The sequence below is a fragment of the Cheilinus undulatus genome, linkage group 5 (genome assembly GCF_018320785.1).
Source record: "Cheilinus undulatus linkage group 5, ASM1832078v1, whole genome shotgun sequence".
NCBI lineage: Eukaryota > Metazoa > Chordata > Actinopteri > Labriformes > Labridae > Cheilinus > Cheilinus undulatus.
This window is the reverse complement of record NC_054869.1, coordinates 34,115,663-34,140,589: the sequence shown is the minus strand read 5'-3', so window position 1 is coordinate 34,140,589 and position 24,927 is coordinate 34,115,663. Positions and strand designations below refer to the sequence as shown.

The window sequence follows — 24,927 nt, the reverse complement described above, 5'->3', positions numbered from 1 at the left end:
TTACTTTTGCCACCTCCGTTTAGTTTAAAATTTTTCCTTTTGCATAAGCAAAACCATGCAAAAGTTTTCTGAAGCATGGTGGAGTTGGTGTCATCCAGACTTTTAGAAACAATTGTTTTATTATTGCCAATTAGCATAGTCTTCAGCAGCAGCAGCAGAGCTGTTTGAATGTGTGAGGAACTAAAGAGCCCTCTGTAGCCTTCTTAGTATTTTCACCCCGCTGTCATTATCACACCATTACAGAGGAGGATTAGGATTGTTTTTTTTTTTTTTTTTTTTGTGAATTTGACTTTAATTTTGAAGTGTGCAGCATCATTGTTTCTTTCACCTCTGCCCCTAATCCTTTCTCAGACATCATGAAGTATTTTCCATTGACTAATTTTGATTACTTGCCTCTTTGACTTTAATATACCCGGCATTATAATGTACAGTAGCTTAAATTTGTAGACTTCAAAACATACACATTCATACAATCGCTTTATAGCAGGAGGCCATCAACTACATTTGTACAAGGCCCAGATTTGATCTTGACAGGGCTTGTGGGGGCAGACCTCTAAATAAACTAAAAAAAACAAATATCTTGGTCTTATTAACATGTTATGGTATCAAAGTATGTGTTATCTTTGAAATTGCACAGCATTTTTAGGCATCAACAGGGAGACCTGTCTCTATAAGCTACAGGAACATCTCAAAAAATTACAATATCATGAAAAAGTTCAATATTTTTTGTCTCTTATTTCAGAAAGTGAAACCCATATATCATATAGACTCATTACACATAGAGTGAAATATTTCATGCCTGTAGGCCTATTTCTTGAAATGTTGATGATTAATGAAAACCCAAAATTCAGTTTCTCAGAAAATTAGAATATTACTTAAGATCAATAAAAAAGGAGGTTTTAAACAGAAATGTCAGGCTTATGAAAAGTATGTTCATTTCTATGCACTCAATACTTGGTTGGGCCTCCTTTTTTTTAAATTACTGCATCAATGCAGCATGGCATGGAGGTGATAAGCCTGTGGCTGCGTTGACTGTGGACTTCAGAAAACACAGTGGACCAACACCAGCAGATGCCATGGCAGCTCAAATCAACACTGTGGAAACTTCACACTGAACTTCAAGCAATGGGATTCTGTGGCTCTCCACTCTTCCACTCTTCCTCCAGACTCTGGGACCTGGATTTCCAAATGATGTGCAAAATTTACTTTTATCTGAAAAGAGGACTTTGGACCACTGAGCAACAGTCTAGTTCTTTTTCTCCACAGCCCAGGAAAGACGCTTCTGACGTTGTCTCTGGTTCAGGAGTGGCTTGACATGAGGAATGCCACATTTGTAGCCCATGTCTAGGATTCATCTGTGCATAGTGGCTCTTGATGCGCTGACTCCAGCCTCAGTCCACTCCTTGTGAAGCTCCCCCAAATTCTTGAATGGATTTTGCTTGACAATCCTCTCAAGGCTGCGGTTCTCCCTTATGCTGGTGCACCTTTTCCTACGACACTTTTTCCTTCCACTCATCTTTATATGAATATGCTTGGATACAGCACTCTGTGAACAACCAGCTTCTTTAGCAATGACCTTTTGTGGCTTACCCTCCTTGTGGAGGTTGTCAATGGCTGTCTTCTGGACATCTGTCTGCAGTCTTCCCCATTATTGTGTAGCCTACTGACCCAGACTGAGAGACAATTCAAAGGCTCACCTTTGCAGGTGTTTGGAGTTAATTAGCTGATTAGGGTGGGACACCATGACTTTCCAATATTGAACTTTTTCACAATATTCAAATTTTCTGAGACACTGAATTCTGGGTTTTCATTTCTGTAAGCCATAATCATCAACATTTCAAGAAATAAAGGCTTGAAATATTTCATTCTATGTGTAATGAGTCTATATGATATATATATATATATATATATATATATATATAGATAGATAGATAGATAGATAGATAGATAGATAGATAGATAGATAGATGTTCCTGTACACTGGCAATTGAGATATTTTAGCTACATATTTTTGTGGTCTGTCATGTGGCCCATCACTGGTTTTGACACTTAAATGGTGTGTCCTGATTGGTGAAAACATGCAGAAAACGTTTTTTTGTTTCTCAGGCAGGAAAAATTTCCCCCATTAAGGGCTTTAAGTGGAAAGTTGACAACACTTTTTCCCCTTAAAACCACATATTCTTTTCTTCTACATATTTTCTGTGATTATGTGATCAAAGCAGGTTAACTGCATGTATGAAAACTTATTGTTGATGAGGTAGGGCATTGCTACTATCAAACCTGAGTGCAGGAGTACAGGATGATATCAGCATTAACAACGACAACAACAAAAAAGAAATGGTTGGACATATACTTAAGTGGCTGTAAAAATACCTGGATGGCCCACCCAAGTATATGTGGAAAACACTCATCCGTTTTTTTGTACCCAAAGATCTCATCCAAATGAATTTTTCCATTTACTTGTTTGTTTCTCTGCAAGATGTTAAAACTTTGCATCATAATTCTTATTCATTACCTCCTCAAATATCTTGTTTCAAGAGATGATGATGATGATGGTGATGCTGATGATGAAGATAGCACAGTCGGTTGCTCTGTTTATCTTTTAGGGCTGCGAGGAAGTTGGTGAGAGGAGAACCCACACTGCTCATTTCACAGCACATGATCCTAGGTAGCGATTACAGACAATTTTCTGGAAACCATTTTATTTCATGTGCCCCATAAGAAATCTCAGAGCTCATACAGGCTCCTGTGGTATGTGGGCTTTCTCTGTTAGTTACCCAAAAAGACCACTTGGGGGAGCTATGATCCAATATGTCACCTCAACCAGTTTTGCAGAATCCTTTCTCATTTGCCGTCAATTTATTTTCATTCAAACAAAGGGTGACCATGTGAAGAACATCACATCAGTTGACAGCCTGTAAATGTGATTTAAACATTTAAGCACCATTTACTCAGATTAAGTTTCAATTGAAGAACAAATGCTATTAGGTGGAAATCTTAGAGTATGCGGTGAATGATGGAGGTTAAAATATTCCCGTTTATTTCCAATTCTTGAACCAAGGCTGCGCGCTACTCTGTTTTACTGTAGCCTAACATCTCATACTATCCTTAACCTTCACTAATGGGCTTTGTTAATAAGAAACTAAACACCTTTATAGCCTTCTAATGTGCTCCTCTTAATGGTATTTACTCAACCTATATGTTTTGTTTTGATAGACTGCACATAATCACAATCTGTAGATTCATTGCAATTCAACTGCTGTCCACAAACACACACATGCACAAACACACACACAAAATGAGCATCGGTTCCTTCCCTAATCTTGTATTAATGGACCCAATCACAGACTCTATGAATAATCAATGGGCAGTGGTCTGCATCCACAGTGCTGAGACCTTGAGTGAAACTGAATTTTCCTAATAAGACACTCACACATCCACATGCACACCTTGAGGCCCTAATAAGCACTAATGCTCTGTGGGTAGAGAATACGTCACATGGTTTGTTTGCTGCAGAATGTGAAAGATAAACACGCAGGGCCATGTGTGTATATGTACTGTATTTATACGTTTGTGTTTACGGAGGGAGAGAGCATTAAAACCTGTCCGTCCTTGTCGTCTCTCCTACCCTGCCGCTTTCTCTCTCTCTCTCTCTCTCTCTCTCTCTCTGGAAACAACCGCTTTAGCTAATAGCTGCTACATTAGTCTCTTAACCAGCTGGTCATCGCCATTTAGAAATGTTCATTAGGTCGCCGACCAGAGTGGATAGGTGTGATAGTTCACTCCCCGCTGTTGACTGTAGAGAGGCAGGAAAAGATAAAGTAAGACAGACGGACAGATGGAGAGGGAGAGAAGAGCAATTTCCCAGCCAACATGACGACCAAGTGTTAAAAGCCGCCGATGCAATTATCCTCACATTGCCCTGAATAAGAACCTTGTGCATAATTAGATCTCATTAAGGTCTATGAGTGTTATTTTAGGGCTCTGAAAAGGTTGGATAAGCAGGACTTGATATTATGGGTTATTAATGCAGCAACATCTGGTGCCATTCTGCTGATCATCTAATAGTCTTCTGAGTGGGCTGGGACACTCAGTATGAACAGATGTTATGAGCGTATAGTAAAATACAGTTCAGAAATATTATTCTTATGCTCTTTTATGGATGGGCAAACTGTTTATAACTCATATCTATTTATATGGTACCTTTCATACATAAAAGCATGCAGTGAAAGTGCTACACAGAGGATCGACAGATGTGAAATAAAATCAGACATTGACAGTGTGGCTGTGGATCATGGGTAGGGTCGGTCATGCAGTCAGACACCTGGGGTTTTAATCCTGCAGCCGTATTTTTATGTTCACTTTGGCAATACATTTAACCCCAAGTTGCTCAAACTACTGGTGTGTGAATGTGTATGAAAAGAAAGAGTTAATACTGATGGAGACTTTACATAGCAGCTGTCAGTGTGTGAAGGGTGTGACTTGTGGTATAAAAGCACTAAACAAGCAGGGCTTTCCACGAGCATCTGCAGTTGGTCAAACAGCCAACTAGTCACCAAAGTACAGCTGACAATTTTTGCCTACTATTGACTGAATAAATAGCTTGGCCAACATGCTGCTACTCACTTTAGACACACACTCTAACAGTTTAGATATTTTTTCAGGCTATATTTTCTGGGGAATTTTTATTCCTTTATTTTAGAGATTAGAGATTCACTTCTGTTTTTTATGTTGTTGCAATGCACTTAAATGAAATAAACATGTGTATACCAAAAACATTTGTAGTTGCAACAATTTCTGGGAGAAATGGTGTTTTTTCTGGAAAAATTCCAGGGAGTGCCAGTACTTTCATCCATGCCTGCATTTTAGTGAAATGACTGTTTCCAGTCATTTCAATGACATGTAGACCAGACTTGTGTGGGCCACCCAGGTATATTTGCAGGAATTCAAGAGTATTTATTGTCCATTATTTCTTCTATTTTAAATCCACATGTCTGTGCTCAAGAGGGATCCACTCGTGCATCCCTCCAGTCAAAATATGGATGATAGAATATCTCATGTTAAAAATTAAGCTACTGATACTGCCACTTTCACATTATTCTGCAGCTGCTTTCTGTCGATATTATCCTGTTTGCCTGCCCTCTATGATGATATTTGCTGTATTCTTCCTCATCAACACTAAGAGAATATGGAAAGCTTGCCTGCAGTAATCACAGAATATCAGGTAAAACACTTGAAATTGTGAATGATGTTTTTTGAGGTCTTTATACAAAGTCATGCTTATAAATACTGTCAAAAGAGCAGAAAAACGCTAATAAACCTACTAAATGAGGCTGGATGGGATTGACCCTTTGCCACCCCTCCCTTCCAGGTATAGTGTTACTCTTTTGACTTAGGTTCTCAAAGTCTTCAAGTGTTTTAAGCAGTAATTCTGCCATTAAATTGGTCTTGTGCATTAAACTATTTCTTGAAATGACCACTTGAAAAATATCAAATCTCTCAGCAAAGTGAGCTTCATGCATTAAGTAGCTTGTGTTTTTCTTTGTTCATAATCAGTTAAGAACTTATTTTTACCCTTTTACATCACTAAATTCCAACCACAAATTTTTGTTTGAATATTCAAAAAATTGCAGAGAATTGGGTGTTGGATGCTTGAAATCTCCTGGGGTAGGACCCTCACAGACATCTTCTTATTTATGCCCCATTGTGTTTGTGGAAACCCTGTTAAAGCTCAAGTCCGTTGACCATTTACAGCAGTGCTTCCCAACCTTTTTCCTGTGGACCACTCTTGAATGTATCTAAGAAAAGCTGAGCCCCAGACACAGAGACAAATAAATCTGAAGTAAATTTAACTTAATTTAATATGTGATAACAAGTTTCTAGCTTTACATTAATGCACCCAATTTTGAAGTCAGTTCTTTTTAGTTAAAAACACGACATTAGCTGGGGTTACATGAGCAATTTTTTCGTGATCTGAATAAAATTTAATCTGATTGGAGATTTAAACTTCTCTGTTCACATGGATGCTAAAAGATGCGATCCAATTCAGATGAGCATGCTCATGTATCATACAAATGATCTGAATGAAACTGCAGTGTCATCCCGGCCATCATTATACACCGACAGATCGCTCGTGTTTTCAGCTCCTCATGTGAAAATACTGGATTGTTCTAATCTCTCATGTCTGTGCTTTATAGTATCTGATCAACAATTCTGAGCTCCTTTTAACTTTTGAGTTAAAAAGTTGTCTCAGCAAGCGGAAAGATGTCGTGTCGCATTTGGCAGACAAGCGCAGTAAGACAACATCACCCCAAACAGGGAGAGACGATCAGGTCGAGGGATTTCACTGATCTGAACAACTATTGGCATATACCACCCCTCTCAATCGGAATGGAATTTCTTTCCAAACGAGCCGGATCATAGAATTTTATTCTGAATGAAGTGTTTATATGAAGCAGGCATTTATTCCAATTATAGGTGGTTCATTTAAAATTAACTGATGTGAATCTTGTCCTGAACAAGAATAATTTACATAACATACTCCTCCTAAGTTCATTCACATAACAAAACCTGATCTATCTTTACTTGTTCCGTTAGGTATTTCAAAACACAAAATACTGTGTTACCCATGAACTGTGTCATCCCCTGTGGTGCATTGTGGGTATTTCCAAATTAGCACTAAAGAGCTTTTCAAACCATCAGGAATAGCTGAACTGTTGACTGAGGACATGACAGGGATTGGGGATAAGGTTGGAGGATTTCAAATCGGGGATATGTTGACAGAATTTTCCCATAATGCCCTTGGGCAGAGTGTTTGTATCTGTTTAACTGTGTTCAGGTGAGTTTTGATGTAGCTTAATGTACAAAGATCACTTCTGAGATTCCTTTGTTCATGATTCTGATGGATTATAGTTTTTGATCAACACTTTTTGACACTGACTGGCTCATTTTTACAATTAGAAAAAAACATAAGGCTGAATCAACAAAGTGTTAAAAGTTAATTTAGGTGCATCTTTATTAAATTGCATTTCAAATGATTCTTCTTGTGTGCAGGCTCCAAAATTAGTTTGAAAAAAATATAGTTTTGTTTAATCTACACAGTAAAACTAAGTTGAATTTACAAGTTGGTATACCTTAAAATTACATTTATTTTGAAGAAAAAATAAGTAATTTAAACAAAGACCAGCTTTGTTCATGAACAAAACTAAATGAGTAGTTTAAACAAAGATTGATCTGGTTAGTTTACGTCTGAAAAAATATGCAAAAAAGTTGCAAAGTTTTTTTTTTTAAACTAGATCTTAACTAGATATTTCAGTGTAGGACCCATACACAACACAAATGATGCATCACTGTCAAAAACTGATAGCTACTTTCAGTGTTTTCATCAATAAAATCTCAACAGAATACACACTTGTTTCATCAAGAGATGACAGTATAAAATATCTAGTGAGTACTTTATTATGATCTTCTCATGTGCCCCAACCCTCAAGATCTTTGGTACCCATAGCCTGGTTGGGAACTAGGGATTTACAGCAATAGGTACGATTTTTAAAGACCATAATAAAGAGAAAGAATGGGGACAACATAGTCGTGTGATAAATCTAGTCCAATAAAGAAATATAAAAAAGAAAATTTGGACAGTACAACTCAATAAATGTGGGAGTCATTAAAAACATTGAAATCAGTTCTTGTTGGTTAAAACAAATTCTAGAGATAAACCTAATGTAAAAAGCAATAATAATGCTGACCAATGGTAAGAAATGACTCCAAATTAAAAGCTGGATTAAAAGAAATATCCTAAATTGACTTTGAAAAACACCCAGAGAGGTCATCTGCTCTTCTAAATGAATTTGTGGTTCTATAGCTTTATATATGGTGAGTGTATGCATGAGAGTTTGTTTCTGCTGTTGACCAGTCAGAGCACATTACAAACCGCAGAGGGAAACAGCGCTCTGTCGCCGGAAAAAAGCGATTGATTCTCCATTTCCATATTAATGAGCAGATTTGTTAAGAGCCTGCAGGAGAGGGGAGAAAATAACAGGGTCTTCATAGGGCACGACATTTATAAATAAAGCTGATGCAGAGAAAAATGGAAATTAAACCTTTTAGTTTAATAAATTTGAGGCGTCCGCAGCAAAGCGAGCGATTTGCATTTCCATTTGTGGCCAAATAATGAGAGTGCGGGTCCATGATGAGCCTGCGAGTGCTGCTTTTGGGTCTCAAACAGTCAGACAATCACTCCAGCGTGCAGCCCTCCACGTCAGTGTCATTAGCTCGGCCCTGTTAACTCTGCTACTTGGCTTTCTGAGATTATTTGGCCAACTAGAGACTCCTATTGTCACTCTGAAGAAGGAAAAGGATTCTCCTCAAAGTAAATTCACTTGTGTATTTTCCAACCTGGATGTGTCTGTTTTTTACCTTAAATATTCACCATCCTGTATGCATGCAGGTGTCACTTTAAAATGATCCTTTTGTTGCTCTGAAACAACTCTGTCAGAAAGAGTCTGTGTCTTTCTTCCCACCTCTCTCATAAACACCTACACTTGGACACACTCTGCACACAACTCACACACGCACACAAAGCATCACTGATTGAATTTATTGGGGAATGGATGTTGACTAGACCACTCCAAGTAGGCTAGATTGTTGTTGTTCCCAGATTGACAGACAGACCCAGAGCGGCTGATTGAAAGTGCCTTTTAGCTTGCTCTCACTGTATATTTGATTTGGCAAAATGGAAGGGGAGTCCAGTCTTTTCCCAGGATGCAAACACAAGCCCCGGTGTTTGTGTGGGAGTTGTGTGTGTGTGTGTGTATTTATGCGTGCCATGCGTACATTGCCGAGTGGATGCTTTAGCAAATTCTGCATAAAATGTACCCCCTTTCAGGTATTAATTGAATAATGCAAGCACTTCTCTTGTCAGCCATCAAGTGGGCCACTTTCTCAGTGGCCCGCGCTGCTTTCCTCGCCTGCGAATTGACGAGATTTATCTGTGTTGTTCCAGCCAATGGATGCCATTTGTTCCAAATGTTTGACATAAACATGCAAAGAGCAGAGGCGTGCACTCATAAAATAAGCTTCCAGACTGTTGTTTTACAGCCCAAAGGGACCGATGGGAGGTGGTGTTGGGGAGGAGGGGGGGCTTTCATCCTATCAAATCATGCGTAGCTCTTGCTGAGCCAACGGTGTGTTAAAGTTCCCTTTCAAGCAATGATGTGATGGAAAGGAACAAATGCTGCCATAAAGAAAAGAAGGAAAGAGAGGAGGGAAAGAGAAGGAGCATGGAGGAGAGAGATGTGCAGCGTTCTGCTCAATATGAACACTTATTTTCCATGCCTGTAATGGGACACATCTCATTGGGTGCCTCATGCCTTCTTCTAACTGTAAGATATTTAGCACTATACCTGCAGAAAATGCCCCATACTTGAGACAATATTGGCATATGATGACTCTACTGAATCTTCTGCATGCTTCTTTCAAGACTATCGTAAAATCATCACTTTAGCCTGGAAGTTTTGGAATCATAAAACTACACCAGTGTCATTAAGTTTAAATTTCTGGTGTCAAGAGAACTCTAGTCCTGGTCAGAGGAATGATAAAATCGTCATAATATCGGGATGGGCAGATATTACATCAAAAACCAACCATTGGTATTCGCAGATACAATGTTTTTTGCAGACATTTGCAGCCAATTGTTACATATCTGCAAAAATTCTTAACAAGTTTGTGCAGTGTAAAGCAGGATCGATGGACCTACCTGAGCTGAAACAGTTTTCTTTTTCATCCTCATTCCTTCAGCTATAGAATCTGCAAATTTGCTGTTTATAAATGAAAATCCATTTCAACAGTCGGACAGATACAGGAAAAACTTTTTTTTTTTCAATAAAAAAAGTTGTGTATATATTTGGTATCAATATTGGTTTCAGACAAACATAGTCTGGAAATACTGGCATATTGCATGCCATTAAAAATCCAATACCGTGCATACCTAGTTACTAGTTAAAATGTAACAGTATTGAAGCCTATTTTGATACCACAGCAGCAATAGTAGAGGCCCAGGGTGACCAATACTGGGATTTTTCATGTTTTCAGTTTTAAAAATATTTGGCAACTACACAATCTAAATGTCACAACAACATAAGAAACATTTCAGTGCATAATCAACATGTTCATTAGAGACAGAGTGTGTGAAATATACTTTCTGAAGAGAAAAAATTAAGTGAAAATCACAACCAAAGATATGAAAATAGTAATTTTTTTACTCTTGACTTTTTTGCTTCTTAAAGTAAAAAATTTGTCATTTTTACCCTTTCGAGTTTTGGCCTCATAAAACAATAAAAATACTTTGACATTAATTAGCTATAAATTAAAAATTTAAATGTTTAAAAGTAATTTATGCTTTATCAAAACTTTAAAAATACCTTTAATTGTAGTAGAGGAATTCTAAAGATGGGAGGGGATTATTCACTTTGATATTGATACTCCTTAACAATCCAAGTACTTATCAATTCCATTTTATAATTTGGTGGGACTTTAAAGTATTTTAGGTTTATTACTACAGGCCACTGTGTTATGAGTCACCAGGCCAAATTTCAGTCATGACAAACATTGCTAAAGTTTTAAAATGAAGCTTCAAAATCATGACAAATGCTCTAGGATGGTGTGGGTACGTCAGTTGAATGTGCTGAAACCACACCTACTCAGAAAAAAACAATCCTCTCAAATAAAATAAAAATGCTACTGATCAGAGTCCAGCTGCCAAGCTCTGTGCCAGAGCAGAGAGTCAGGCAGCTGGATATGCCGGTGTAGCTTGACGACTGTGGCTTGATCCCGTGTTGTTGTTAGCGTCTTTACATTAGCAAAGACATGCTTTGCCAAAAGGGACTTAAGACTCATTGTGCTTTGGTGCAAAGACAGTTAATCACTGCAGTATGTACTGATGATTTTGGTATTATCTGAACTTCTATTTGCCAGCGCTTTAAAAAGAAAATTGCCATTAAGCAGACCTGGGTTTGTCTCCTCACTCATCACTGCTAGCTGTGTCTGACTTGCCTCTCACCTCCTCACCCCCAGGCACCTAAACATTTGCGCTGAAGGACTATGGGGGAAGTTGTGGTCAAACTTAGTCATATGATTAACTTGTGTTACTATTTTTAAGCACGTTAAGGTTTCAAGATTAATCACGAGCATTAACACGTTAATATTAACAGCCCTAGTTAAAATTCGCCACATGACTGCTGTTATATCATCACACATTGCACAACCAGCCAATGTGTTTACAAAGCAGTGCAACCGAAGTTACGGTTAAAAACCAGTTATAGTAGCTAGTAGGGATGGATATGAGTATTTGAGCACAGTGCTACTCGCAACAATTATTACTCCAGTAATGTTTCATTTGCACACAGTGCACACGATATTTTCAGCAGCAATAATTTAACTGATTTTGTGTGGATCGTCTGACTGACTATAATCTGTAAAAAATATTTTCAAAAGTAAGAAAATCATTAACAGTACACAGTGGTGAACCCTCTCCACTTAGCCTCTGGCTTTTTTAGCACAGGGAGTCAAACTACAGCATCAAAAACTGCTTTTCAACAGCTACAGTCACTCTTAGGAGACATACAAGCAATTAGCATCAGTTAGCACATGCCATATGTGATACCAGGTGATACTGGTGAAGATAAGCTTAGAAATAACAAAATGTATAATCATTTATGAAAATGCTAGCATGTATGCGCTTCCTTCGTAGTTTGCTGTGTCATTTTGCCAAAGAACATAGTGCATGGTAGGAAATTCATCATACCCCTTGGTTTCAAGTGTGATCCTTAGAAATCTTAACCTTGCAAAGGAGATGGATACACCCATTTCCATGTTTCTCCCTGGCGAATCCATCTTGCAAAGCTCCCATCTGAACCGTTTGGGCATGGTTAGAAAGTGACAGGACCAATCAGCGACGAGGGGCAGTACTTTCGGGTGTGGCGGATTCGTGACGTAAGCAAGCGGCAACAAGAGGCTGGTGCCGTTATGGCGGAAGACATTAGCATGGATGCTGCTAAAGCGCCAGATTATCAGAACGACATTTCTTCGTTAACGGAAGAACAAAGAACAGCAGTGAGTTGTTTTCTTTTCAAAAATGACAAAAGTTGTGTACTGACATGCCAATAGCCACCGTGGTTTGCATTATACAGTTCTACATGGAGTTTATTCCTTGGTAGCTGCGCATGAGCACCTCAGTAGCAACGACGTCACATGTTTTGTTGCTCTGATTGGTCCGTAAAGTCTTGTCTTGTAATGGAAGAAAGGTTATAGATGAACATTTTCAGTCATATTTTAGTTGGTACTGGAAGTATAGGGAACATACTCCAAAGTGATGAAGGAATAACATATCACTGATGGTATTTAACTTCCTTCTGAGTAAGTCATTATACAAGAATTTTAATTTTAGTTTGATTCTAGTAAATAAAAAATACATTTTTTTGCCACGGTCCTAGAGTTCTAACATTGGTTAAATTCTTGTTTGTAATTAAAAAATTAAAAACTTCTGCACACATTTGATTTGCACAATAACAATGCCAACATTTGATAGATTCACATCGTATGAAAAATATCAGGATTGAAAATTCTGACAACTTTACCAGGATATTCCTCATAACTTTTGCAACTGATTTGGGGAGTTGATATGTAACTGCAATAAAATCCAACAATATTAGTACAAATATCTGGCAATCTGGGGAAAATGATTGTTTTAATTGCCAAAATCTGCAAACTTCTGCACACCATCTAGACTGCACAAAAACAATGGCAACATTTCCATACATTGAAATAAATGTAATTTTTTTTAACTTGTTGACAGTTAACTTCAAATTAGAGATAAATTAATTCCTCTTTTTAGCACCTATCGGAGAAATTGGTGCCATCTTTTTTTCAAAGATACGCTTATGGATCAAAATTAAAAATTTTGAAATAAAACCAGGGTTATAAATCTGCTAAAGCTCTGGTTGTACGTCGTCTATGTTGTGCATATGGATTAGTCAGGTGTATATGCAGTGGTTTGTGTGTGTGTGTTGTGCACATTCAGGTTCGATTTGCTGATTTAGCACCTCTCTAATTTTCCACAGGGTAATATTTGCTTCACCTGCTGCCATCTGTTTATATTATGCGGGTGAATATGTTTGTCTAAGGATATCAATAATCATAAACAAAGCCATGACTCTTTCACCTCTCCTTCTGCAAAGCTCTCCGGCTCTCCCTCACACACAACACTGCTCTCAGCTCGCTCTCTGATTGCACACAGTCGACATATTTCAGAGTGTAATTGGTGAAAAGCAAACATTATCAACCCCTAGTTTCAGTCAAAGTATACACACACATATGCAGTACATAACCACACACAGAGGCATGAATTTACACAGACTGTGCGGTGGCTCATGCCTTGACTGAGCGTGTGCTCTCCTATTACAGACAGTAATTACCGTCAGTCACCCTGTGTGTCCATAACAAGCCAGCATAATGCCCTAATCAGGCTTGGATTAATCTAACCCTCTCTCTAATCACTCTAAAAGTGATTTATATTGTTTTTCCTGTTCGGAACAAATGAAATCTGTAGCCTAAATTAATACTGGCTTTTCATCACTGGGAAGTTAAAAAGCCAGTAACCGTCACATTCTTGTCATTAAGGCTGAGTCTTAGGACACACACACACACAGACACACACGCTACCATGCTTGAGAATGCATTTAAGAAGTAAGGAGAAAATATGTAATATAATATTCCATTAACTTTGCAAACTAATAACATTAGTCTTCTGCTGAGAAAGGCTTTCACACCAGGCAAATGGGGTCATCAGAGGAACAAGTAAAATTTTATTGCTACTTTTTCATTTTACATATCCCGCTTTGATTTAATAATTACAATCTGAAAAAAAGGTGCTGATAAATTACTTTTACAATTCCAAGAACTTTCTGCGCTGTAAATGAAATGGGCTGCGAGTTTATTGGCCTGCCTTGCTGGCGTGTATGTCAGCAGCACAGGAATATTTCTGCTCTGTAATAGACACAAAATCATTTTTTTTAGCCATCTACCAATTATTGTGATGAAAAATGCTCTATATCATTCTCTACAAGTCATTTGTCAAATTGTATCAGGCACAATCTTGCAATTTCTTGGTCCCCAACTTTCATTTAAGATAGCATGCCTCCTATTTTTGGTCCATGCCTCCTACTTTGTTTCATTTCCATTGTTAAACAAATCAATTCCAACCCTGGCTCACTTCCCATTGTTTTTCATTATGAAGAACGGAGGCCGGACACGAATCATAACAGAACCCTGAAATTTCCTGCTCACTACTTGGTTTGTGCTCAGAATACAAACTGACTCACAAGACGCACATTTAACAAATGCAAATTGTGAGCCAATCTGGTGGAGCTATCTTGGCTCCCTGGTTCCATATTCATTTCCTCCGCCCCGCTGTTCACAAACTCCAGAAAACAATCCCAGGGTTAACCTCGGAGGGATCAGAAACGGAGGCCTGACGCTGTCCACTGTGTCGCTCTCTCTTCTCTTCCTTTATCTCTTCCCCTTCCACATGCTCTCTCACCTTTTGCTCCCCTCTGCTTCCTCCCCTAACCCCCCCTCTTTGGTCCCCTCTCCCCTGTTCTCTTCATGCTGTGTAATTCTCATCTTACACACTCTGTTGCTCCGGACTATGAATAATGCATGGTGTGTGAGAAATCCTCAATCTCATGCTTGGCTCCCAGCGAGCATTACGGAGCTTGCATCTCTATTACAGAGATGAATAGGAGAGAGAGAGAGAGAGAGAGAGAGGGAATATCACATATGATACACTCTAACTTCATTGTTTTAACGTTAGAGCTCCAATCTGGGATTTTTATTCCAGTGTATATGAATTATGTCTATGAAAACAAAAAGAGAGAAATATAACATCATCAAAGCTTTCATAATCCACCATGTCATCACTTGCGCGCCATTTTTCTCCTGTGTGGCAGCACAAATCTCAACAAGAGAAGTACTCGCTGTTTGCGAGAACATAATTCCTGTGCTTTTATGCTGTAGGCCCTTGAAAAACAATTTATGTTCAGTTAATACATTTTTATACAAATCTGCTTTGAATTCAATCAAATAATGCCATAAAAAGCAGTGCTATTACATTTTTTTATTCAATTCTGCAGGGTTTTCTTCGTAACCTTCTCTGTTATTTGATGTTTCAGGAAATGATACGATGGTAACTGGGGATGACACAAATCAAAACACTGGAGTCTGTGTGAGTGCCACTAGTGGAAATTTATTTTTAGATGAAATAGTATGAAGGTAAAAGGTTATTTAGGACAAAAAAAAATTAAACAATCAGACTGTCGTTCACAGCAAAAGGAAAAAAAAATGTGTGAGAATAGGTCAGTTATGTTCAATCTCATCACACTAGGAACTGAGGTTGTTGAAAATTTACTACTTTTCCGTACAGTGTGTTTCTAAACACTCAGTCTCTGTTATTGAAATGCACAACAGCATCGAAAAGTGATGAATCTTTAAAAAAACTGCATCTATTTCCAAAGACAGGAACTTAAGAGAGGAATGAATCCATTTAAACAATGTAGACAGACTTCTAAACCCTGACTACATTGCAAAAAATTTGGTAGGAGCATGCAGTCTAGACCAGGAGTTCCCAAACTTTTCAGCCCACCACCCCCAAAATAACAATGCCAGAGACCTGGGACCCCCGCTGCTGTACACATTCAAGAATAGTCATGTGCAGACAAACATTTTAAAGATTTTTTTTAACTTTACTTTGATATCAGCATAAATCTCACCAAATCAACATGTTCTTCTTTAAAATGTAACTAATTTTATGCATACATTTCTACAAAACAATGGGGAAATGTACAATTTAAATCCATTTGAAATATCCTTTTTTTTTTTTTTTTCTTTTGGTAGGCATCTCACGACCCCCTCTTTTTGGATCCACTGGTCTAGACAGTGGCTGTGTTCAAAACCACCTTTGTATAATATGAGATATGCAGTATGCACTGTATACTGTTCAACAGTAGTAGGTAGTAGTGCTGAACGATTTTGGAAAATAATCCACCCCCCCCCCACCTATAAATGAATTGTGAATTTATGTCTGCCTCATCTGAAATTAGACAAACATACAGAAACAAGGAGGAAAGCAAATTATTTGAGGAAAAAATAGTGCTGCCACGACCTACGTCGACTAGCTAACCAATAGGAATGCAGCAAGGAATGACATAACGATAAACATGGCAATAAAGCACTAGAGTGGAGACAATGCGCGCTGCATGTGACGCCACATGCAATGCTTCATTATTTACCATGGCACTGGGGGCATTGATGGATGACACACAATGAGAAGGTTAAGGTCTTGTGTATTGGCGTATGTTGTAGCATGCGATTCAGCGGCGTTTAGAGGGAGTTGTCATGGTACAGTCTGCTCACATCAAACTTGATGTCGTATTCATTTTGCACAGTGTAGCATGTCAGAAACTTGTGAGATTGCTAAAAATGCACAGTCTGTTGGAGGCATTAGGTTGAAGAAATATTACACCATCTGGGATTTGAAAATAACTGTGGGATATATTGGGATATATTTGATATAAATTATGATTAAATGCCCAGCTCTAGTGTGTAGTACAACTGCTGGATGGTGGTTATTTTTGCAGTATGCTAAACCTGGCTAAGCTGGATTTCAGTCTTGGACAATGCAAGTAAACAATAGCTCAGTAAAATGCTAATGCCACTCCAGTGTAACAACCACTCAAAAACACAACAAAACAAGTCTCACAAGTGAGTCATTTTGATTTTGGGCTGTGTATTTAACAGCCAATAGATTTTTATTTTAAATGAGAAATCCAAAAATCAAGAAACAAACTACTTCCCACCAAAAGCAAAACATGGAAAAAATATCCTTAACCCTTTCAGGCAGTTTGATGATTAATAAAAAAAATGAACAAATGCTAAATAAATAAAGCAACCTTTCATTGTTTATTCTCCATTCATTTTTCAATATCCAACAAGATATGATAAATGAAAAATGGCTCCTTTTTCATCTTATTGTTTTTATGTATGGATTTTTTTAAAGGAAAAATACAAAAAAAAAAACAAAACAAAAACCAAAAAACCTGGTGCTGTTTCATTTAATTTTTTTTTCTCACAACACCTCCACACCATTTCAAAGAAAAGGGGAAAAAAGTCTATTACCTCACAGCCCCAGTGATCTTTTTTTTTTTTGATTTTCCTGTTTTTTGATCCAAACATGTGAATGATATGAAAAACAAACATTTTTCATTTAATTGTTTTCTTTTTGCAACATGAAAGATTGGGAGACAGAGACATTGAAAAATAATTAATTTTTCATGTATTCATCCACATCTAATAGCAAATCCCTGAAAGGTCCAAGGACAGCTTTTTTTCATGTTTATCTTTTCGATTTTAAACTGTAATTAGGAGACACCTTGTTTCTTAATATTGGATTTTCATTTCAAAATAAAAGCCTGTTGGCCTTAAACAGCACTGACTGATTTTCATGATTTTCATAATTTTTGTGATTTTTAACCTTTACCTGGGAGATGAGATATGTGTAATAACTTAAAGAAGATAAATTCATTTATTTGTGTCACTACACTGTACATGTAGTTGAGTAATGCTAATAATTTTTATGCTTCTGCCTTAGATGAATGCTGCTGCTGTCCCCCTTTTTGACCTCTGACTGGTTGGTGTTTCATTTGTGGGAAACAGAACGTGAGGAAGACTAGTTTGGTGAATACTGCAAATGTTCTCCGAATAAGAAAGACACCCAGGTATTTTTGACTCGCCATGTATCTCACATTTGTTTGCATGCTGCATACATCATACTTCATTCGGGCCAAATCAAACTGTACTGCTAGTATAGGAAACAATTTTACATCATGAAAGTCAGGAAATAACCTTATATTGGTAACTTAAGGACTACTTGTTACTTTAGCACCGAACTAGGTGACTTATCATGTCATTTTTACTAGTATCATGTGGAAGTTTAAAATTCTGGTATCACGATAACAAAAAAATGTAGTTAAACTAGATGTTTCCTCAAATTGTAAGTTTGTCGAAGTCGCTGAGCTGTGCTGCCTGTGATTTAAACTTTATTTTTGACTAGCTGAAGTCTCTTATGGATTTCCTCCTGCAGCCTCATCAGAAAACACTGAAAAGATTCAGGTTTCCTCTAACACCGTCTCTACCTATGAGAGACTGTTATGTATGTATTATGTGTGTGTTACTGTACTGTGTGAGCCATTCTGCGACACAGCGCCATGTTTTATGGAGTGTGTACCGCGCGATAAAAGCACTGAAGAGTTAAAGTGCTTTTTCTGCCACGCTCAAAGCCATGTGTCAGCACTAGACCACTAAATCCACACAATTCCCCCCGAACAGTTCCCCTTCCTCTGATAGTCTATCATGGCTCTGTTTCAGGTGGCTGGCCACTGTGGCTGACAGGGCCGAGTCCTTGAGGAGATCATGTGTCTGTGGAAAGTACAGAACAAGCACTGAGATTTCAAACCCCCGTTGATGCCTCGTTTTCTGTCAGTGTTTCAATCCCAACATCTTTATGATACAGTAACAGCGCTGCAGGATATTACATTGTTAGCATGCTATGAGGAATTAGATGCATGAACAAGGGACAAAGGTTGATATATATTAGATTTAATTTTTAGTCTTATACTGGTGTTTCATTAACAAAAAAAAGTTTTGTTCTGTGTTAAGCTATATAAATAGATAAAAATAAAATTGTTTTCTCATCAACCTAGAAAGAGCCGAGATTTCATTTATTAACTGCAAAAATTAGTTTTGTGCTAACATATACATTTAAACATTTAATAGAGCTTTTGTTACGTTGACAGATTGAAGACAGTATATGCTATCTTAAATATGGTTAAGATTAATTTATACAGTTTGAGAAATAGTTGAGTTTTCTCAGTGAATTACAGACGGTAAATCTACCTTTCTTTGTTTACATTAAAGGAGATCATCAGTTGGAAAAGGTTTGCAACCAGGGATATAGTTTTTCAAAACAATACTGTCTGCTATTTTAATGATCAGTTGTATTGACAAGTACTGAGAATGCAAAGTAATAAAAGGTATTGGTCATATTTTAAACCCAAAGCTGAAACAAACAAGAAGAAGTAAGACTTGTAAATTTGGTCTTCTATTGCAGTCATTCCCAAAGTCTGGGTCGGGACCCATGTTTGGTCACGGGAGATTTTTTTGGGGTTGCAGACTGAGTTTTTGGAATTTCTTTGCTACAATATTAATGTGACATTTATGTCACAGTAGACATTATAGCCACATGGATGCTCCACCCTGTAACACTCACCCTCTTCACCATTATAAAATACTGTAATGTTCCAGACAAGACAGCCGCTGAAGGCCCAGAGGTAAAGTGGCCTCTTCCAGACTTTTGAAACAGAAAGTGCCAGGTCGGGACCAGCCTGAATCTAGAATTAACTTTATCCAAGTTAGCTCTAGCCGTCACCTCAGCCAACCAGCCGAGAACAACTCTCAGTGTCGACTTGTAGGTTGTTTCCACCAAACAGTCTGTATTTTTTGCATTTCCATAAATCAAAAGTTGGAAAAGGCCCCAAAAACCCCACCCCATATGGTCACACTTTTTTGGTACCCTTCTGTAGGGGTACCAATCTTACCTATCCGTCCAAAACAGGTGGAGCTACTCACACGATGGGGGTTTTTCACTTCATCACTGTCAGCATGCCACACGACTGCTCAGCCATTCAGCAAAACAAAACACGGAAAGCTGCTCTGTGAGGAGTTGACAGAGACGGGAGAAAAACAGACTTATATCTGCTTAATTTAGGGATATTTGGACTCGAAAGAGATTCACACTGAAGACACACATCAGCCTGGTTTATTCTTGATTGATGTGAAACTGAATTAATATTAAAGTTTTGTGAATACGAAGCTTTAGATAAGTTGACTCTGTATTATAGCTAAATCCTCATCTGCCTCTTACTTTAGGTTACATGTGAAAAGATCGCTCTATGGTTGTTGAACCTGTTTGTACAGCTTTGGGCTGCAACCTATTTTAAACAAGATCAGCGACCAAGGATTTCTAACTTAATCTAGTTTGATTTTTAACACCAGTTAACCCTTGTGTTTAATTTTAATGTGACAAATTCTCATGGTACAGCTCGCAACTTTTATATTATGTTGTATAAACTGCTATAGACTAGATATATTTACATATTAACGTACCGTTAAGACTCATAACATTTCTGTACATGTATTCCATCAGCTGAGGATCTGTACTGACCGTGGTTGAGTTAAGATGTACTTATTCAAAATGCACAGCAGTTTTCAGCTGAAATAAAGCTGTTTCCTGCTTATTAACTACTGATTTCTGTCACTCAGCTGTGGCGTTGCTACAGGGGTTGTTTATTTTTCCCTTTGTGGTTATATTGCCTTTTGCGAAATGTGTATTTTCTGCACAAAAACATAACACTACTACAAAATTGCACACTAGTGAGTGGTGCTTATGGCATATTTGTTTGATTAAGACAATATATAAGTTAGCCTACAGTTTTTGGTGATAAAAACCAAGTAATTTTCTGTGTTATTCTATTTTTGTTGATGTGGTTTCAAAACAGGATATTTTTTATAGAATTTAATCGAAAGGTAAAATTCTTCCACCATGTCAGCCTCACAGGGACTAAAATACCAACATTGATGTTATTCATTCTGAGCTCAGCAGTCTTTAAATTTCTGTTTTTACCTTCTGCCTTACCCAGTATCCGTTCAGCACAAACTTCATCCTCATTTTAAATATCCAGCACAGACAGAGGCTATAATAGATAAAAACCTCCTCATTATCCACGCTGCAGAAACTGTACAGATATATTCCTCCCAGTTCAAAAGACGTGGCTTATTCTTTCAGTCTTCTTCACGCCCGTTTTGGATGACGCCCAGATGAATCACACTAACGACCTGGGCCCTGTGCTGCAGCACTGCTCTGAAATTAATATCTAAGGAATGGAGATATAGGGCAAATAGATGAGAATAGGAACCCAATATTCACTCCTGGGTACTACGTGCTCAGGCACAGGAGCACACACACATACATGCACTCTCATATACTGCACACAGAGGCTGACAGGCAGGCTATTATCCCCCAGCCCGGGCTGCCGTAATTGGCTATCGCTTTTTACAAATGTGGCTCCGTCTGACTCGCATATCAGCTCCCGTCTCATCAACCGTGTAGGGGTCACTATGTCCGCGTTTGTGTGTGTGTGTGTGTGTGTGTGTCTGTGAATGTGTCTATATGTGCGTGACTATACGTAGGGGTCACCAGTGTGCCCATCCCTCTCATGTCTCCATCTCACATGTTCATTTGTGTCCATGCTAAACGAGCCGGCGGATGCTAAGTGTGTCACCGGCTGGCTCCTCTTTAGCAGAGCCCGAGTATTTAGCCATTAGTCTGCTAATAGCATCAAGATGATTCCAACAGCGGCTAGCTGATGATGAAATATTAGCTTAGCGCAGGCCATCATTAGTTAGTCTGGGCTTGCCTTGGTGGTCAGGTCCCTCTTATTTCTCACACACAGATATCAAACACTCTTATTAACTGAATGTGCACTGTAATTTCTTTATTTGGTCCATTAGGGGGAAAAAGGTCATTTTCACATTAAATCCACTAAGTCACTGGTAAATATCCTGATGAACAGTTTTTGGCATGTTTGCCTCCATTTGATTGTTGGTGATGATGAGTGTTTGGTTTGACATGCAGCATAGTCGGGCTTTATACTTACACAAACTTAAAATAATTTAAAAAATTCTTACAATTGTGTTGGATGTTGCATCCAACATGTGTGTTTTATCCTTTGATTGATTTCAGGAATCAATCATGGTCAATATAATTTGTCTTTTTTGACCCCCCAAAAAAATCTTTAATGTGGAAGTGAAAACAGATTTCTACAAAGTAATGTCATTGAAACAAAAATACTGTATGTAAGGTAAAATAAGAGATTGCATAAATATTCACCCACTTTAAAGTGACTGACCTAATTCAACAGAGATCCAGCCAATTGTTTCTAGTAGTGTCACAATACATTAAATGGGGATCGCCAGAGTGCAGTGAATGTGTCTTAAGTGATTGTAGTATAAAGACACCTGTGTCTGGAAGGTCCAGTCACTGGTTAATCAGTATTCCTGGCTACCATTACACCCTGAAGACAAAAGAACATCCCAAGCAAATTTAGAGAAAGGGTTATTGAAATATATGTCAGGGGATGGATATGAACAAATTCCAAAGCAATGAACATCCTTGAGAGTTCAGTTAAATCCATCATCAAGAAATGGAAGGAATATGGCACGTGTGTGAATCTGCCAAGATCAGGTTATCCTCACAAACTGAGTGACCGTGCAAGCAGGAGACTAGTGAGAGAGGCCGCCAAGACACCTATGGCTACTCTGAAGGAGATACAAGCTTCAGCAGCTCAGATGGGAGAGAGAGTTCTTCACCAGTCAAAGCCTTATGGGAGAGTGGCAAAAAGAAAACCACTGTTGAAGACAACTCAGATTAAATCTCCACAAGAGTTCACCAAAAGGCATGTGAGAGACCCCATGGTCATGCTGAAGAAAGTTCTTTGGTCTGATGAGACCAAAATGGTGCTTTTTGGCCATCAGAGAAGACACTTATTTGGCAGTCTGCACATCACCAGAAACACACAATCTCTACTGTGAAGCACGGCGGTGCCAGCATCATGCTGTGGGGATGCTTCTTGACAGCTGGCCCTGGAAGGCTTGTAAAGGTAGAGGGTAAAATGAATGCAGCAAAATATGGGAAATCCTCAATCCAATAGAGAATTTGTGACTGGACTTGAAAAGGGTTGTTCACACTCTATCCCTGTGTAACCTGACAGAGCTTAAGCAGTTTTGCAAAGAAGAATGGAGTAAAATGCCAGAATCCAGATGTGCAAGCCTGATCGAGACCAATCCACACAGACTTAGTGCTGTGATTGCAGCCAAAGGTGCATCTACTAAACCCTGGCTTGAAGGGGGTGAATATTAATGCAGTCACATATTTTATCTTAAATACGTTAATTTAACAAGGGCTTTTAACAAGTGCCAGCTGTTGGGCAAATGGCAGACTAGTAACCCTTATAAAGCTGGCTTTGTTTTTTTTTTTTTATTTTGTTAACAAAATGGTTTGACTAACAAGTTGTAACTTACTATTCTTGGACTTGAAAATGTTTCTTGGTAATATAAACGTAAAACTAATACCCCCATTATATATTTGTGTTTGGCTGTTAAGTTTGGTATTAAACTGAGTCTTCTTTAAGTGTTTAAAGTGGTTAACACAATTCTCCCCTGAGATTTATTTTGTATTAAATCATTATATTTTCAATGACCATGTGAAAAGTAAAAGATCAGATTTTGCAACGTTTTGGCAAGCTTTTGCACCCCCCTGTCTGGCTACCCTTTCCCAAACGGCTACTCATGTCTTTGGAAAATCCTGAACAGGAGCTTAAAAAGTAGAACCAATGAAAAGTTTGATTTACTTATTGATCTGCCTTCTTTCACTCCAGCTCCAGTATCTTCACAGTCCACTGTGGGGCCACCACCCACACTTTCAGAGCCACTACAAAGAGGAAACTAATATTAAAAAAATAAGTAAATTTCTCCCTATCACAGTTTGACATGGATAACTTAAAGGGGTTAAAACAGCTTGCAAACTGTCTCACATGCACACTGTGGGATGTTTGGTGATGTATGAAAGGTGAGATTTTCATAAGGAAACAACAATATTCTATTATTATACATCTCTTAAAAGCAAAGCTACATGGTGCAGATGTAGACAATAAAAATAGTGACATTCAGACCTCCACCTCATTTGTTTTAGTGCACTTCAGGTTTTTAGTTTTACTTTGAAAGAGTCCCTGAAGTCATCTTGTAATTACTTCCCTCTAGGTGGGGCTCCAAAGCTGAAATTACATCATCCATAATGGGGTTGATTTAAACTTATATTCAAGAAGGCACCTGCTTGCCTATCATACTCTTGCTCCTTGTTAATCCTTAACCAATGAATTAACCCTCATTACCCGTGTTGAAATACAGATGTACGCTCTCTCTCTCTCTCTTGCTCTGACTCTTCTCCCCTCTGTCCTTTTCTTTCCCCTCATCTCGCTCTCTGTGATGGGAGACGTCTGGAGTCAGCGATTCTGCGCTGCTTTGCCCCTCATAGTTCCTCCTGCATTCAGATTATTCTGACCTCAGATCAGCCCTATCAGCTGACCAACTAAAACACTTTAAACCCCGACCTATCTGAGCGCCACCTGCTTCCCCCTACCAGCTAAAGATTGCCTCATACCTCTTTGTCTATCCGTCTCTGTCTCGCTTTGAGCGGAGGGAACAGTGCGAAGAAAACAGAAACTGTGAACAAATGCTTCAATTTCAAATGACAAAGTACAGACAGAGAGCTGAGCACTGGTGTGAGATGAGCTTTATCCTCAGGTGTCATTTAAACCCTGGCCTCCTCTGCTTGGTAAATAACATGCCTTAGCTCCCACTTAGCACACAAGAGCTCTCAGATAAGATTGGACAACAGAAGGGTGTGTGATTGGGTTGTGGGTTTAAACCAATGAGATACTGGTGTTATTCAGGCAGTTTTAGGAAGCACATAAATCAGTTCAGCTCCAAAAATGTAAAGGTGTGGATTTGATTTCTTGAGCTATTTTTACACAAGCAGGCTGCTTAAAAAAATCTTTAATTATACGTTACATAATATTACTTATACTAATGTTTCCTTCTGCATTTACAGATCAGCTCACCCCAACATGCAGCAGAAAATTTACCAGGAGACTGGCAGAATTTTTTTAGGTAGTCATTTTAATAAAAAAATCATGCTGAAAA

The 24,927-nt window shown here is 38.3% G+C and overlaps 1 long non-coding RNA gene across 1 annotated transcript in view; it reads left to right on the top strand.

The window, feature by feature from the left end:
• Window positions 1-24,927, top strand: part of LOC121510156 — a 27,029-nt gene extending 2,102 nt beyond the window's left edge. The window contains exons 3-4 of the long non-coding RNA XR_005991918.1: window positions 17,702-17,828; window positions 24,836-24,927. This is a non-coding gene — a long non-coding RNA (uncharacterized LOC121510156). The remainder of the gene's footprint in view (window positions 1-17,701; window positions 17,829-24,835) is intronic.